Source organism: Triticum aestivum, chromosome 5A, assembly GCF_018294505.1.
Source record: "Triticum aestivum cultivar Chinese Spring chromosome 5A, IWGSC CS RefSeq v2.1, whole genome shotgun sequence".
Classification (NCBI taxonomy): domain Eukaryota; kingdom Viridiplantae; phylum Streptophyta; class Magnoliopsida; order Poales; family Poaceae; genus Triticum; species Triticum aestivum.
In genome coordinates, this window is record NC_057806.1 from 288,205,822 (window position 1) to 288,220,135 (window position 14,314).

Below are 14,314 nucleotides of genomic sequence, written 5' to 3' on the forward strand. Positions count from 1 at the left end.
CTTATCTAGCAATTTTATCTCTATAGTTTTTAGCCATTGCCTTCGGGAAGCCAATATGGCGGCGGATCTGCTAGCTAAGAACTCGGAGGTGTCTCGAACAATTGTTTGGAAATCGAAGCCCCCGAGTTTCTTAGTGGATGTTTTAACAAATGATGTATCTTTATTCTCACATGAAATATAAACCGCCATGATGGCATTTCCCTCAAAAAAAAGAATACATGTTTTACTAATATACTTATCATTGTCAACATCATAGTGGAACCTAATATCGTAAAAATAAGTCATCATACCTCTGCTTTATAAGCCACCAAAAACTATAGACTAATCCATGGAATCACTAGAATTCCCCTACTAATCTTTTCCACTGGTTGAACATCTTCTTTCTGATTCTCAAAAAAAACATCATCTTTCTCAACTATGAGAAGGCCTCGCTTCTTATCAACCTACATCAATTCCATTTCAATTAATAAGGCATGCATCATTAATATTCGTGTTTGCCAGAGTAAATTGCATAAAACCACCACTTTGAGGGTTAGGTTTGCGAAAAACACTAGGATACAGTTTCTCTACAGAAAACACCACATCTTGTGTAATTGTTTTGCAAAAACCACTGAACGGCGGATTTGGCTCGGTTAACCGCATTTATGACAAATGGGGCCCTTTTTTGCCTACGTGGCGTAACATTTCGTGCCAGATCAATTTTAATATAATTTTACAAACTAGTCCATAGATTTTACAGAGAAACCCCTAAATCAAAAAAGAAAAAAGCAATCAGCACACTTGCATCCTCGCAACCGGTTGGGCGGTCAACGCAGCCAGCGTCGGGCGCCTCCTCGTGCAGCAGGCCAAATCGGGGGAGGGGGCCTCTAGCGAAAAAGGGGCCCCATCTGTCATAAACGCACTTAACCGAGCCAAATCCGCCGAACAGTGGTTTTTGCAAAACAATTACGCAAGATGTGGTGTTTTCTGCAGAGAAACTGTATCCTAGTGTTTTTTGCAAACCTAACCCTCAAAGTGGTGGTTTTATGCAATTTACTCTGCTTGACATGATGGAGGACCAAAACCTTTCGACTGTGTCACACATATCAGGGCCTGACTAATATTGCTTGCTTGAAGATAAGCAACAGAGGCCAATTTCTCTACATTCTTTGCTACCTATTTGCTATCTTGGCCAATCTTATTCATATTTGGAGCACTAACTTTGAAGATACCCTGCAAATAACATGGAAACTACAAGTGAGTTTGTACGATAAAGCTAATCCTTTTGGAAACTTTCTATGAATTAAGGATGAGCTAGGTAAATCAAGGAGCAAATCAGATTTTATCATCCGCTTTGAAATTAATTGGAACCAGAGAGCAAATATCTCTTGAATGACTCCATGCACCAAACATTAGCACGCTTGCTGGTGGGTTCCATGTCCTTGCTGGCTGCGTGGGCGAGGAGGTGGTGCGCCCCGAGGTTGGAGGTCATGATGATGATGGTGTTGGTGAAGTCGACGGCGCGGCCATGCCCGTCGATGACACAACCGTCGTCGAGGATCTAGAGGAAGACGATGAGCACGGCGGCGTTGGCCTTCTCCACCTCATCCAGGAGGACCACATTGTACGGTCGCTGCCGCACCAGCTCAGTGAGATACCCGCCCTTCTCGTACCCATACGACCTACAAACGCAGACTCAGGAGAAAACTATACTTATAAGAATACATGTTACTAATCTATCATCGTTAACATCATAGTGGAACATAATATTGTAAAATAAGTCATGATACCTCAGCTTTATAAGCCTCCAAAAACTAGAGAGACTAATCCATGGAATCATTGGAATTCCCCTACTAATATTTTCCACTGGTTGAACATCATCTTCCTCAACTATGAGAAGGCATCACTTCTTATCAACCTACATCAACTCCATTTCAATCAACAAGGCATGCACCATTAGTATACATGCTTGACATGATGGAGAACCAAAACCTTTCGACCGTGTCACACATATTAGGGCCTGAATAATACTGCTTACTTGAAGATAAGCAACAGAGGCCAATTTCTCTGCGTTCTTTGCTACCTATTTGCTATCTTGGTCAATCTTATTTATATTTGGAGCATGAACTTTGAAGATACCCTGCAAATAACATGGAAAATACAAATGAGTTTGAACGACAAAGCTAATGCTATTGGAAACTTTCTATGAATTAAGGATAAACTAGGTAGATCAAGGAGCAAAATTAGATTTTATCATCCTCTTTGAAATTAATTGGAACACAGAGAGCAAATATCTCTTGGATGACTTCATGCGCCAAACAATGAGCACGTACAGTAGATAGTAGCAATTAAACTGGCGGCAAATATAACAAACAAAATCCGCAGCAATATGAAAAGATATCGTAACCACTTACATATGCGCGCAGCTGGAGCTTGTTACACGATAAAGTTTAGACCATTACTCTTGAGCATGAAGCATCAATTAATCTGAGGAAATAGATCCAAGTAAATCAAAAGTTTCTAACCATTGCATCATTAAAAATGCACTCGGAAAGGTTCCAGTTCTTCCAATCTAGCGTACAATCAAAATAATAAAGGAAATGCTTAACACAATAAAAATGTCTTGTAAAGGAGTTAATAAACTTAAACGACCTTACACTCGTATGTAATATTGAAAGCTTTAGTTACCTTTAACGCGCACCTTATCGCTGCCACCACCAGCATTAGCACCCTCTTCATCTATAGTTTCTTATCCACTCTGACTCCATAACCCTTCCATCATTGGAACCTTCAAGGACATTCGTTGGTACCTTCATGTCCAAACTGGAACTAAAACGCATCTCTGATTTACGTGGCTCCAAACTCTCTTGTAGAAGGTCTTTCTACTCTTGGTCAAAGTCTTCTTGCTCCTTGGGATCAACTTGCACGACCTTTCATCAGAACAAACATATATACTACACTCTGCAACTGGTCTACTATAGGAAGACACATCTGTTCAAATGAATCTTAATCAAATAATCTTCATTTTTTTTGTTTGATCTCCTACATGGAAGTATGTATAGGAATTTCATCAAGAACCTAACAAGCACAAAACAAGGAAGCAAAGACTTAGAGGGAGAGGAATATCGTCAAGTGGGTGAACAATTCAGAGTTTCGGACCACGCCCGTGATGGCGGCGTTCAGTCTGCACCTCCGCGGCACGAACAACAGCGGGAGGACGGTGCTGGGAGGACAGCCCAAAAACCCGAGAATTAACATATTTGTCAAAGTTATTACATGTTGATTTTTCCTAGATGCATACACATCCGTTGTGCTAATTTTTCCCTCGAGCATCAAGCACATACAGTTATGAATCAGCAGCTCGCACGCGTCGTGCGAGCCCTATGCACCTCAATCTGCCTCCCCGTGCTCCTCGATGAGCCGCTCTGCGTTCTTGCATCGTCGTCACCGCACGCCATTCCAAGAGAGATGGCCGAGAGGAGAGAGATGGCGTAGGCTTAGGAAGAGAGGATGAATGGTTACCTCACATCCGACCTCTGATGCACCATAAGCACGTCGCCGTTGCCGCCCTAGCGCCGCTCGAGCCGTCATGCTGCCACTGGAAAATACACAAGATGGGGTCCGGTTTGTTCGGCGATTGATTGCGTCGAGTGGATCGGCAATTGGATTGATCGATCGTGGGATGGACAAAATCGGGGCTCAGGATAGCGTGGTGTTGTGACATGATCCCAACATCAAGTCATATGATCTGGACCAACACCACATCAGGTATGTGATGTGCCTGGTATGAATTTTGTCATTGGTGAGAGGTAAATGACGGTGATGTAGAGGTTAATTGTTTCATGTGTTTGGAGATTGATTGTCGTCCGCGAGCTAAGCTGGGCTACCAAAGAAGAATCTGATTGTGATACGTGAATTAATTTGTGTTGCCTTGTATCGTTTGGTTTTGGTATTTGAAGATTGATTATTGTCTGTTAATTAAGCTAGGTTACCAAAGATGAAATCAATCAAGTTTAAAAAAGAAGTAGAAATCAATCGACATACGTGAATTGATTGTGTTACCAAATAAAGGTTGGGTTTGTCCGGCTCTACCCAAATAAAGGTTGGGTTTGTCTGGCCAGATGAGAAAACCAGCGAAAAAACAGTGGAGGGAGGAAGGAAAATCGGCGGAGGGGGGGGGGGGGGGGTGTCGTATGAGGAGGGCTTGACCAAAGGTGAGACGACTTAAGACGGGAGAGGGAACCTTACATTTCTTTTAGGTAGTATAAGTAAGAGATAGAGATTGTATTTTCATATCTACTAGTCAGTGTGTACGTGCAATGCATGTTAATTTGGAAGTGTATTAAGTGCATGTAGATATTAAGTAGGATATTATTTGTGTGTTGTTATGTGATTGATACTATATTTGACATGAAATTAACTGCACACTAAACATGTTGAGTGCTCGACATTGAAGTAGTCTAGGTCGTTGGATTGACATGATTTGATGGCCGAGATTAATTGGATCTACCCCTTTGGGTCTTTTTATATTGGTATAGATATAGATGCATTCATTTTTTTGCCATATTTTTCCTTTAGCTTATATTTTGAAAATTCTAATATATCTATCATAAAAATCAATTTATACTCAAAAATGAAAAAAGTTAATCTGAGATTTGAAAATTGTTAAATAAGTATAGAAAAATATTTCTCATGTACATAAAAATCATACAGTATGTATGAAAAAATAGACATCAAAACATATATATGAAAAAACATTAACCATGTATTCGAAAAATGTTAAACATGTGTATAAAAAATGTTCCCGATGTATGCAAAAAATGTATGATGTGTTTGGAAAAGGTATATATAAAAAAATATGTTTCAAAATGTTAGTCATGTATTTGAAAAATATTAAACCTATATTTAAAAAATATTTCTGATGTATACAAAAGATATACAATGCGTATGGAAAAAGGTAGACATAAAAAAATATGCTTTCATATATATTAATCATGTATTTGAAAAATGTTAAACATGTATATAATTATTTTTACTAATGTATACAAAAAAATTAGAATGTGTATGACAAAAGGTTGACATCAAAATACATATTTAAAAAATTGTAATCATGTATTTCAGAAAATGCTCAACGGCTACAGAATAAATGTTAGACATGTACTATATAACATCTGTTCCTATTCCAATGAAAATAGAAAGAAACAAATCAATGAAATTTGACAAAGAAACAAAAGACAAAGAAAAAAGTGAAAAAAGAATGGGAACAATAAAAATCAATAAAGAAACAAAGAGAAATGAATGAAAACTGAGAAAGAAACAAAGAAACTGAAAGAAAATGGGAAAGAAAAGAAAAAACAGAAAAATGGAGAAACAAATAAAGTAAAACGAAGGGGGAAACCAAGTAAAAACCGATAAAGAATGAAGAAAACCAGTGAAAAATTGAAGAAAACAAAAAAATGAAGAAAACCATAAAAAAGAAAATAAAAAGAAGAAAAATGGATCTAAACCAACGAACAACACACGATCAAGCGGCAAGAAGCCAGTGACCGTAAAAATACACCAAAAAAAGGGCCATCCCAGAAACGAGGGAGAGGAAAATCCTTCACAGGAGCTCCTTCCATATCGCTATAAGCCAGATATAGCTCTCAAGTGCGATGCGTCCAAAACGTATGCTTCCCAGAGGAGCACAACCCTATTAGTCGGCTCATTGAAGCCGATGACGCACGCAGGCATGCACTGTACCACCGGTTCACAGAAGCGAGCAATAATACCGTAGCAAACTGTTTTTCTTTCTTTTTAATTTCAAACATTAAAAAATGATTATTCTGGAAAACGCCAACAAATTTTTAAAATTTCCTGATTTGTTTCTGAAAATGGAAATATCTTTTGAATTTGTGAACAAATTTTGAATATTTTGTAAATGTAAACATTTGTTGAAATCTTCTTGATTTTTTAAAGCATGAAATTTTTTGGATTTGTGAACAAATATTGGAAACAGAAACATTCTTTGAAATTAAGAACAATTTTTGAAAACACGGACCATCATTGAAATTGCCAAAAAAATGAAACACAAACATTGTTTGATTTTGTGAAAACAAATTAAAATGCATTTTTTTCGGTTTTAAGAGAAATTTCTGATAATTTTAAATTTTAAAAGTCACAAACAATTTTTGAAAATTTTAAAATAAAAATAAAAAAAGGAATAACCCAAAAGAAAACTAGAAAAACTAGTAAAAGAAAACAACTGATAAAAATATTAAAACCAATTTAGGAACCTTCTAGAAGGTTACACAAACATGGACCGGCCAACGCAGTTGGATCAGGTAGTTTGCTCTGTGCAAAACATCAACGATCTACCGTAAAATGCGGCGAATAGGATTTACCGCTCGTTGCCTCCAACAAGCGTCCAATAGGGGCACGATGCACATAGGGGCAGTTCAACTGGGTTAATGTAGTATGCATGTTTACTATAGCGGCGTTTTAGAAATATTGTGGGCAATTTTTTGAAAACAACATATTTTTTTACAAAAACATGAAAAATGCAAGTTTCTGAACATATTTTGAAAAATACAAAGAATTTCTGAAAAAAACAGACAATTTTCTAAAAAATTGTGAAGATTTTTTAAATTTCAGTTTTTCTAAAATTTTCGAACACTTCTTGAATATTATGAACAACTTCTGAACATTTTATAAAAATAATCAAATTTGGAAAACATGAACATATTTGAAATTTTTTTATTCTGTTTTTTGGGAAAAATAAAGTTTTTTGAAATTCCAAAAAAATAAAACACGAAGAGTTTTTTTAAATTTGAACAAAATGTTGAAATTCTTGCCATTTTTTGGATATTTTATTTTTATTTTTTCAATCTATGAAAAAAGAGAGAGAGAAATATTAAAGCAAAGAAAAATGAAAGTAGCTATAGCTTCTCAAGGGTGGGGCCGTCATGCCACATGTGCATTGTCAGCAATACTCGAGGGCCCACTGGTTAGTGTCTCACTAAACGCAGAAAAGGGCACCTAACCTGCGTAGAATGGGACTCGAATCGACGTCATGTGGAATCGAATTGAAAGGGATAGCCACTCAGGCTACGAACGAAACTGACTCATATGAGGCACGATCCAAATTGAGTTTAAACTAGGCCACAAGCAGATCCGACAGTGGGGGTTCAACCGGAGGCGACACTCACATTGGTGAAGTTGCGCGCCGATGGTGAGCCAAAGCAAAGTCGGAGGTGTGCCGGATCGGCGTCCCCGTCAACTAAAAGGTCATGTGTGTGGTGCAAAAGAAAGAGCAGAGTGAGCCACATCCAACCGTGCAACATACACATTCGGACGACGATGGAAATGGCGTCGGCGACGAGGCGTGGTGGATGCTACGCTCGGGTGTGTGGTGCGCGTAGGGTTGGAGCTGAAGATCGAGCTCGAATTGGTGCTAGGCATGCTTTATGTGACCGGGCGAAGCGATGATATGTCTATTTTGCATCATGTTTTTCTACTGTTATTTATATTGTTTTAAAGTCATATTTCACTTTTAGATGCAATTGTAATGCCCTTTCTCTCTTAAATTGCAAGTTTCATCACAAGGGGGAGATTGTTGGCAGCTGGAATTCTGACCTAAAAGAGCTACATCAGAGATAGCTATTCTTCAGAGCTTCAAATGACCTAAAAATTTATAGAGATATATTTTTAAATATACAAAAAAATACTAGAAGAAAAAGCTACTAGGGAACCCACTTGTGCCACAAGCTCAGGGGCGCGCGACAGGCCTCTGTGGCCCATCTTCTCATGTATGAAGCCCTTTGCCCTAGAAAAATAATAAAAATAAGACTTTCGGGACAAGGTGCCGTCTCGAGGCGGAACCTGGGCAGGAGCATTTTTGCTCTCTCGTGGAGTGATTCCATCGGGGATACTTCTCTCCAGGAGGGGAAAATCGAAGCCATCGTCATCACCAATGCTCCTCTCATCGTGGGAGGACTCATCTTCATCAATATCTTCACTAGCATCATCTCATCTCCAAACTCTAGTTCATCTCTTGTATTCGATCTTTGTCTCAAATCTCAGATTGATACTTGTGGCTTGCTAGTAGTGTTGATTATGTTTTGAAGTGGATGCTAGTTGGTTTATTTGGTGGAACATCATATGTTCAAATTGTTAGTCATATATAATTCTTCTCTGATCATTAACATGAATATGATTTGTGAGTAATTCTGTTTGTTCTTGAGGACATGAGAGAATCCTTGTTATAAGTAATCACTAGTACAAATGCCCGTGCGTTGCACCGGGCGGAATATTAAATATAACTTACTCCACATGCTATTATGCAACACTTTTTAAATCCAATTTTTGCAAACGTCAGAAATAAGGATGCACTGAGAATTTCTTTTTGGACCATGAAATTTGGACGTATCCTAACAATGTTCGACATGACCTATTTCAGCTCTCCGATGAAACAGTAATTGTGTATGGCATAGTCTTTCAATCAATTTTATTTATTGTTGTACAGAAAAACATGAATATTTTTTAATTTTGAGAAGGTGTTTTTAAGAAATTGGAGTTAATTCTCATTTTTATGGTGACGAACGTTTTTTGAAATATTGTATTTCATTTGTAATTTATTTTGAACTGATTTTTGGGCTTGACCCATTGAAATACTTTTATTCACACACACACACACACACACACCCACACACACCCACATGCACACCCGCACGCACACGCACACGCACACCCGCACGCACACGCACACGCACGCACGCACGCACGCGCACGCACGCACGCACGCACACACACGCACGCACACACACACCCACACCCACACCCACACACACAACACACACAAACTCAATCTTTCTTCCCGTTCCCCATTCTTCTTCCCCACTGCCGCCGCCGCCTCCCTTGCCCCCCTCGTTCTCGGAAGACAAGGGCAGAAAGAATAACGCTTCCGGTGGCCGCAACGTTATGTCTTCCGCTTGCGTCGTCGTATGAACAGGACCTTGGGTGGCTCCTGCTTCCTCCCTGTTCCCTCCCACCCCTCCTCCCGCAGGCTCCAACCATGGCGGTTGGTGGACGTGCAGCCGCTGTATGGAAGCTTGTCCTTAGCATTCAAATTGGCAACCCCTCCTTTCTTTCTTATGCTCCAACCTTGGTTAGTTGTGGCAGTAGTGGTATAGTTAGCAGATTCAGATTTGCTTTGGTAGCTAGCCTTTGACACTTTTTGATTAGTTACTAAACAGTGTGTACGGCCTAAATGGCAGCATGTAGTCAGCACAAGAAAGATCTCTATTGCTTGATAGTGTACTGCTTACATGTTCAAGCATCTTAGTCCTAACAAAATAGAGAATCACAATTGCCTCAGGAATATGCAACGCTATACTCTGAGGTCACCTTCAGAGAACAAATCAGAAGATCTTGCAGCATGTCGAGTCAACTCACGTACAACATTAATAGGTATTTTTATATCCACTATGAATTACTCTCTCGTGTGTGTGTGTATTTCTTCTCTAGATACCAAGAACCATTTTTCTTGATTTACATTTACACACAAACATCCAATGTTACCGACACACATCTCACTCACATGCCTAGCTGCCTGACATGTTTTTGTGACGGATTCCTTGGCGGTTGCTAGTAGTACCCTATAAATATTGCTCATAGCTAGTTCATGCTGCCACTTGTTGCAGTTGGTTGCATCGAAATTTCGTTGATTCCAGTCAATCAACAAGTTTTTCTACTAAAGCTTAGTATGTACTCACGGGAGTAACTTAAGTCTCTGGCCGAGGGATCTTTACTTTGAAAAGGTTTGATCTGAATCTATCTTAAAAGAACAACTTGAGGTCTCGCTTATTAAGATCAGGCTTTTATGTTCTACATTTATTAAAGAAAGTATTCTAGAGAAAGAGAGCACACTTTATTCAACTTGCAGTTTACATAGGCTAAGATGTACACTGAAAACACAAAAGCTGGTGATGCCAAATAAACCATACATGTGCTTTTTTTTCTTTTCATTCCTCTCGATAAACTTGCATATCTTACATTGTGTTGTTCCTGTAATTGATGCAAAGATCTAATAATTTCACATCTATCAGTCCTAAAGAGTGCAAGTTGTCCATATACACGCAAGGTAATGATGATGGAACCTATGGTTGCAGGCACAAAGGAAAGTTCATGCCTTTTTCAAAACGACAGAACCATAGTTAGCTTGGCATGAGATCGGGCGTACCTCAGGTGGAGCATGGTCTGTACTACGAGATTGTAAGACAGCGTAGAAAGGCGACTTGTAGCGCAAAGTGGACGTACAAAGCTAGCCAAGCCAGCGGAAGCCGTGTGTTTGTAAAAGCTGTGTGCTTGTATTTGTAGTAGCACACATAAAAAAAATAGAGAAAGTTGTTGGTATAATGCCTCCAGTGTATATCAGCAAAACTTAAATTGTGAGCAATCAGAAGTAGCGCCAATTTTTCAGAAAAAATAAACTGAAACATAATGCGCCACAGAGCAAACACAATATCCATGAATCAAGATTAGCTGCAGGAATTAGAAGATCCTCTGCACACTGATGGGCAGATCCATCCTTGGACCCACTCTCTAACATCTCGGAAAGATTAATCTCAAACCACAGACAAATTCGAAAGTGATCAGGCCCAAATTCTACAGAACTTCCAAAGTAAACAAATGAACATTGTAGCAAACTGACTGGACGACTTTAGTTTGAACAGTCCAACAAGCAATTCAACAGCACAATACCCATGACAAAGTGATACAACATTTGCGCGACTGAACCTACTCCAATTTTGGTCCTAATCTGTATCTGAAACTCATCGGTGGACATAGAGCATACGACCACAGCAAAGCAGGGCACAATTCAGTTCTAGATCAGATCTCAAGCAAGTGCTACTCTGGAGGCCGGTCGCCAGCAAGAGCAAAGGAGTAGTAACCCACGGACCTGTTGAGCAGCGAGGCGGAAAAAATAAACTGAAACAGGGGCTCAGGCGATGGACAGCTCAGGCGATTAACTTTCAAGAGGAGACATACCTCTGGTGTAGCCGCCTCAGGCGACGGACGGCTTGACGGATGTTCTCCTTCCGCCGGCGAACTTGGCATTGGACGGCTCGACGACTCGACATCCCAGACTCCCAGCTATCTTGCTCTGGCAGCTTACTGGTAGCAGACCAAAATGCTTGGATGCCTGTTCTGGAAGTTGTTCCAAATTTGTGCAGCTCCCTAGGTGGACTCATAGAAGGTTGAACAATGTTTTGTTAATCAGATACAGCATCCCTATACACTTAAAAAATGCATAAACAAAATCTACCTCATTAGATGCATCCTTATATGATTCTTGGCAGTTAGCTGAACACAGAGATAATAAGAAACACAAGAAACTGGCTTTTTAAACTTGCATTATTGCAGTATGCAAGAAATTGATGATATTGTCCCCAAGTGGTCTAACAATGCACCAAGTGATTATGGGTGTGTTCGGTTTCTCTCTGCTCCTCAACTCCACTCCCGGAGTTGGTGGAGCGGCGCCGAACGCTTGAGCTCCACGGAGCTGAAAACATGGAGTGAAGCGGGCTGCTGTGCAATTTTGTGGAGCGGCTAATTCTCAGATCTCAGATCTTCAATATCATGGAGTTGATAAAATTTACAAAGGAACTGCCACCGCCAAGTGGGAAACGGTTCAGAGCGGCCACACGACTCGCTCGTTTCTGTTTCCTCCACCCGCCACAAGTGAATCAAGGAGCGGAGCTGTCTGTCGAACAGTTTTTTTTCAGGGCTATTTTTTACGAGGAGCAGTATTTCGGGAGCAGGAGCCGGAGTCGAGGATTCTGAGGAGCCAGACCATTTCCGAACAGGCTCTATGTAGAGAATTATAGATTCGCCAAATTCTTAAATCAGTATTTTAATCAAACAACATTTGTTAATTTGAAATTATTTGATATTGTTGATTGTTCGTAAGTCTATTTTAGTTAGAGAATGTTCTCGATCGGATTACCATCCCTCTTTCTTTCAATTAGGTTCAGCAAATTCCTGTTATTACCTTGACAGTGCCCACTGCTGGACAGAGTTAATATTTTTGGCAAGAAATCTCTGTTATAAATGGTCCAAATTTATCTATATGTATTATGTATATCCCCAACAATAGAAAAAACATTCTGGTCCTCTTCCTCGCTAGCAAATTTCCGTCAGAGATAGGGATATGCCAATGACCTTTCTCTGATTTCTGAGTTTCAGAGGTAGAGGGTGGAACAATTAGAAATTCAACAAAGGGCTAGATGAATCTGATTGAAAAACTAAAACAAACAGAATATCTTGTTGTGCATAAATAATCAATTATATGTCCAATTAGTACTGTCCAGTTAAAGGTCGAAGCTAGAATCATAGATCTTACAACTGTACTTCCGAAAAGAACCATTCAGTGCCAGACTTTTATTATTGCTAAATGTCAGGATCTCATATCATACAATCATAGTCCTCCTATATTAGGATTATACCAAATTAGTGAACAAATAAAATAACTACAATTTGGAGCTTCAAGTAAAGCAAACGGTTAACTAAATTCTCTAGTCGACAGCCATGTTGGTACCTGAAGAATCACCCTCCCCCCTGCTGTTAGTTCAGCACCTCTGTCCCTCGCTCTTGGCGCAGCATCCGATCCCAAATCTCCAACCTGGTAGCCAATTCTGGTCAACAAATAGTAGCATGGAATACTTTTACAACTTAGAATCAGAAAAGAAGACATGCTTACCATGTTGACGTACATGACACTGGAACCACTCGTGCAATCATTTTCTAGATGTGTCTCTTTAGGTTCAAAACTGTGAATTTCAGAGATGCGCTTCTCTGAAAGCACAAAGATGCCATATCAGACTCGACACTTGGCTCAACAAATTGTACAGTTCGGTGAAAGTATTTATACTGCTTTCATGTGCAAATCCAAGTGAGAGTAGTATATTGGTAATCCATATTTCAGATGGAAACAGGAAAACGGAAGTGTGATTTTAGAGGTGAATACCTTATCCTCCACCTCATGGATAAAACAGTCGCCGTCAGATGTGTGGTGAAGTGCTGGCCACCATGCGATCAATGCAAACAAGCACACCACTGCCCATCATATTTTGGGGGAAAAATATATAGTAGTGCTCTCTGGCGTTCATCCTTTGTTCTGTGTTTTCTTTTCACTTCTTCTTTGCAATTCTTGTTCTTGTCAGGCGACGTGAAAAATCGACGAAGGGAAAAACAAAATAATAAAGTAAGAACAGAGGCAACGGACGCCATGGTGTGAGCTGTGAGCACAAAAATTCCTCTTCACTGAATTTTTACAGCTTGGTCGACCTTTCACTTGGGCCCTTTTTTCACCACATGCCGACATCATTGGCTGCGTGGCGGTGTCGGTGGCGGAGGCGCGGACGCAGAAGGCATTCCGCGCGGACGGCACTGCCACCGCGGATGACGAAGATGCTGTCAGTTGCTGTCAATCTACCACCAATACAAATCTTGTTTTCTGAAGAGAATCTCACCAAACAAAACCTGAAGAGTTTTATTGAAAGTCAGCCAGATGCCCTTCTCCAAAATAGTACTATTTTCTATTAAGAGAAGCATAAGTGACATATACAATGATTTGCATTTGCTAACTACTCTCATGAGCTGCTTGCAGCGCTGTGTCATGTCCTAAACAATGCAATCCAGTATGTACAGAAGGCAAAAGTGTAAAGATAAAAACTACCAATACAATGTTTCAGAGTTACTATAAGATGAGATCCTCGTTGGACGTTCAATCAAAGCAATTCAGAGGATCCCCACTTCTAAAGATTTCAGTAAACGTTCTCACTGCCTTTGATTGATTACAACAGATTTATGCCTATTGCTCAAAGCTCATGCCTATAATCCTATGGAAACTATTAGAAAGCATGTGAACAGAACAAAAAAACATCTACTGATCTCCATCCATCATGCCATGTATGTTGGTTCCCTTGCAGTTCAGGTAAGACAAGACAACCAAATTAAGCAATTGAACAGATAAAGCCATCCTGCAGGAGCAGAGGAGCGGGATTGATCAAGCAGTTGGGAATCAGTTAAAAAACAAAGAGGAAAGGGGGAGAGGCTAGGGTGGAAGTAAGCTCACGGGAAGGTAGTGAACGGAGGGAGCGTAGCGACCGCGGCCAGAGCCTCCGCATCCGTGTCGCCGTAAGCCTCGGCCGGATCGGACGCTGCCCCGCCTCCCGTGCGTCCTCCTCCTCCCGGCCGTTTCCCGCGGCGGAGAGGAGCGTGATGAGCAGCTGTTCGCGGTCGGCGGCGTGCGCTCGAACCGGCCGGTGCGGGCCAGGAGGACTCGGATGACGCG

The 14,314-nt window shown here is 40.3% G+C and overlaps 1 protein-coding gene across 15 annotated transcripts in view; it reads right to left on the reverse strand.

The window, feature by feature from the left end:
• Window positions 1-10,472: 10,472 nt before the first annotated feature.
• Window positions 10,473-14,314, reverse strand: part of LOC123103001 (uncharacterized) — an 8,442-nt gene continuing 4,600 nt past the window's right edge. For 3 of the 15 annotated variants that reach the window (XR_006449562.1, XR_006449567.1, XR_006449563.1), the window contains 4 exons: window positions 12,986-13,500; window positions 12,719-12,813; window positions 11,008-12,640; window positions 10,473-10,918 (listed from right to left, as the gene is read on the reverse strand). The gene's annotated coding sequence lies outside the window, so the exon portion shown is untranslated. Of the gene's footprint in view, window positions 10,919-11,007; window positions 12,641-12,718; window positions 12,814-12,985; window positions 14,001-14,095 lie in introns of all 15 variants that reach the window. The other 12 variants (XR_006449576.1, XR_006449575.1, XR_006449571.1 and 9 more) reach the window with 12 other exon arrangements.